Source organism: Austrofundulus limnaeus, unplaced genomic scaffold (assembly GCF_001266775.1).
Source record: "Austrofundulus limnaeus strain Quisiro unplaced genomic scaffold, Austrofundulus_limnaeus-1.0 Scaffold359, whole genome shotgun sequence".
Lineage (NCBI taxonomy): Eukaryota > Metazoa > Chordata > Actinopteri > Cyprinodontiformes > Rivulidae > Austrofundulus > Austrofundulus limnaeus.
In genome coordinates, this window is record NW_013952761.1 from 207,467 (window position 1) to 211,508 (window position 4,042).

General features: G+C 34.5%; 1 protein-coding gene across 1 annotated transcript in view; it reads left to right on the forward strand.

Moving 5' to 3' along the window:
- Window positions 1–2,419, forward strand: part of klf12b (Kruppel like factor 12b) — a gene marked incomplete at its 5' end in the record, with an annotated part of 35,344 nt that extends 32,925 nt beyond the window's left edge. The window contains 1 exon segment of the mRNA XM_014023211.1: window positions 37–2,419.
- Between the last annotated feature and the right edge of the window lie 1,623 nt (window positions 2,420–4,042).

Sequence of the window (4,042 nt, forward strand, 5' to 3'; positions counted from 1 at the left end):
ACACACACACACACACACACACACACACACACACACACACACACACACACACACACACAGATCCTTATTCTTCACACGGCGAGGAGACAGAGATGGAGAAATGGATGGATGGAGGTGCACAGAGCTTGCGGAGCACAAAAACAGGGTCACTTCTGGATCCTCGTTGGATTGGAAGGAAACAATGGCTGGATCTTTGAAAGCCATTGGATTATAATACGAAACTGTGTTTAACAGCATCGTTTGTTATCGTTTCCCAGTGATTTTTAAGATTAAGTCACACTCTTTATATGAACAATCTATACATATATACATATATATGTATGTGTGCAACTTTCTTTTCAATACTGTTCAAACAGCTGCTTTTCCAGCATACAAAAATGTGAAAGACCCCTCTGAAAACACAAGAAGAAGAAGTTACACCTGGAGCTGATTACAGGAAAAGACTTGGCTGGAGTTGGAGTTACAGACAGTATTTGTTTTGCTTTGCCTCCCTGTGAATTTAAACTATGACCAGAAGAGGGCGCTGTTTAATTACTGAAGTTATTTTTCTTTTTAAATGTGGCATTCGCTGTCAGAGCTGAGGCATCCAAAACTTTCCTATTGCCAGCAAAGCGTAAACTACATCAACTCAAGCAGCCGCAACCTGAAAGGATCAACTTTATCTGCACATTTGATCTGTCAACAGCTTTTGTTTCAAATAATGAAAACTGGACACACACTTCATCACACCAGCAACTAAAAMCACAACTTTAGAACACACGGACACTGGACAACCCCATTCTTCATCAGTGCTATTCTTTATGTTGAGCCTCTTGAAATAATTTTCAAAAAAATGAAAAATATGTTTTTTTGTGGGTTTCGAGCTGTGATTAGCAATCAGTAAAAGTGCAATCTTAAATGATATATAAATATATATACTTTCAGTATGAAAATGTTTTGTTTTATTGAATCTTTCTTCTTTTTTTAAATGCCTGCTTGTTGCTTATGTTTGACTTTGAAAAATACAACCCTTCATGTACAGTGAACTTTTAAACAATCAGAGGAGATTTGCGGGATGTGAAAAATGTTAATAATAACAATAATAATAAAAAAACAACAACAGAGGCACTTTAGAGACTTTCATTCTGTCCCTACCTACTATTCCATTACAGTCAACTCAGACTTTTCTGCTTTTGCAGTGTGTTTTGTTTTTAAAGCACAATGCCACATGACCATAAGCTGACACTGACATTAGCTGAAAGGGTTAAAAAGATGATTTAGTGCACAGAAGAGCAATACATCCTGAATAAAGTGAGGAGGAGGAACCACGTTTTTGCTCTGTTTGTTGATGTGAAAATCAGAGAAAGAGCATCTGAGTCAGCCTCGGTCCGTTTCCTTAACTCTCTGTTACCGTCTAGTCTGTCACTCCAAATCACAAATTCTGGTGTCTCAGCTGGTGATTGGCTCCATTCAAATTTATGTTTTAGTTGATTTTTCATCTACAAAATGTCACTTAAAATGCTYTGAGCTCAGTTTAGACAGATGTTAGTATTGTTCCCTAAGATTTTGGCAACAGACGGTGCTGAAAAATGCAGGAGTTGCATACATACACACTGAATACATTCATAATATGGACATTAAAGGAATAGTTCAAATATTTTGGAGTGGCATTGTGTGGTAAAGTAATGAACAATTATTATCTTATAAAAYTCAGCTTTGGAAAGTGAAAATAAACCACATTAGTACTGGAGCAGAATCCAGATTAAAGTGGACTGCAATGATCTTAAAACAGCTTAGAAAATCAACATAGATTTTTGTGAAGCCTACATTGTACCTTCACACCAAAATCATTTTGCATAACAAGATTATTTCAGTTCAAAAATATTATTTTCTTGCTGCCTAAAACTATTTAAACTGTAAAAAACATTTATAGCAGTTCATGCAAATGCTATTTTATTAATTTTTATTATCTATTGTATTATTTATTTTATATGAATTTCTATTTTATTTCAACTAGTTTACATGAATGTTCTGGCAGACATTTTCCCCCAGGTACTCCAGTGCTATTAGCATTAAATGAAGGTAAAATACACCCAAAAAACAGAAATTTAACCAGTTCGCATGGTTAGGTAAATCCAACACATCTGTTTTTTTGAGTGAAAAGTTATTATAAGGTTTTGCATGCACTACAATAAACTTTTTGTATTTGCGAATGGAGTTGTTTAAGACAGTAGAGACCTTTGTTCATGTCGGCTTTGCTCAGACTAGCCATCAGTGTGATCAGAATGAAACTCAGTTTAAAGAAACACTTCAAACTGAGGCCATTCCAAAAGCTATCTACATCAGGTATGATATTAACTGCTCATTACTTTACCACAGACACCCTCACTTCAGCAGAACCACATTATATTGTCGACAATACGACTTCCGATGCAGTTACTGGCAGAGAAACATCTCTTCATCTTAATCAGGGAATTCAACAAAAAAAGTATATTTTTGTAGACCTACCAACAAACATTTTTGTAAATATTTCTGCTGCCTTTTATGCTGTGTAAAAGCTCTCAATGTAAAATCTTAAAACCAAGCCAACCAAGTTATTTGATAGCTCTGCCAAATGCAGTTGTTGGATGGAAGCCAGTAAAAAGAAACAGTAACCTTTTCGATTAAGGTACCTTGAAATCTATACACTCATAAACTAATCCCAACACACACACACACACACACACACACCTGCACACTTCAACACTGACTTTCAGTAAAGAAGCCAAATCCAGGAAGCAGTTTTCTCACATGCACACTGTATGTGTTTGCATATATGTGTGACAGACTTCCCTCTCCCCCTCCTGTTTTTATCTAATGGTCACATATGTTATCATTATTTATGTATATTGTTTCTGCACGTCATTATGCCCAGCTGTATTATCATTTTGGCAAAAGCATATCAGCACCTTGTTGTTTATGAGTTCCAGATGATTTTATTTCTAAAGATGTCAATTTATAAAACAAATATTCATCATATGTTATCGTCTTTAAAAAGTATTAGGACATTTTATGATGGGCGGGGGGACTTTGTAATTGCCTATAACTTTTCTGTCAAAAAATCCTCTTTTTAAAATGTTGTAACATATTTGATGGTGAAGATAAAAAAAACTATTTCAAAGTTTTACAGCCTGTATATATACATTGGAAAAATAGGGCTTTTGATCTGTAGATAAAGGAAATACATTCATACACATCCAGTCGTTTCAGAGACTGTAATTTATCTAATTGATAAGAAAAGGGGCTAAAATCGTTCATTGTGTAAATGATCGAATGTGATGTTCTATATCAGTTTGCTTTTATTTCTTTTTTTTGGGTTTGTGATTCATGGTCAAATCATTTTATTATTTTATAAGGCTGAAGCAGTGTTTGCTATAATCAACAATTTATTTGTACACTGATCATATTAAGGTACTCAATTCCCTGTGTTGCAATTTTGGTAAAAAAAAATGATAACAGCAATCAAGCACAAATCAACAGTTCATGTACTCAGTTTTCAGTACATGACGTTGCATGCCTTAACATACCAGTTTAAAAAAAAGACAAAAAAATTAAATTAGACTTGAAGATGGTGTCTCTACAGGACAGGGTGTATTGTATTTCCCACTGCATCTCTTTCCTCTTTTTAAAGCATAATTTTGTTATGGTAACCAGGGTCAAAGTTATGCAATAATTATAATGAATAGTGCCTCATATCACAAACTTGTAATATTAACTGCTCTGTGCAGCGTTACACTTTCAACGTGTGTTCCTCAAATGTTACATTTCAAATAAGGAAAACCATAATCTTTATTTTTTGGAAAAAAATAAGCACAGACAATAATATGCAAGTCGGACCTCTCGAAGGGGTAGTCCAGATCTTTTAGAGTGAGTAACTGTGGAGAAGTTGTGAATAAATAATATCTTTCCTGCTGTAGGAGGGTAAATCTGACCAGAATAAGGCCTGGTCTGAGCTGGACCAAGAACAACTCCAGTTTACAAAAGTAAATAAATAAATAAATAAATAAATAAATAAATAAATAAA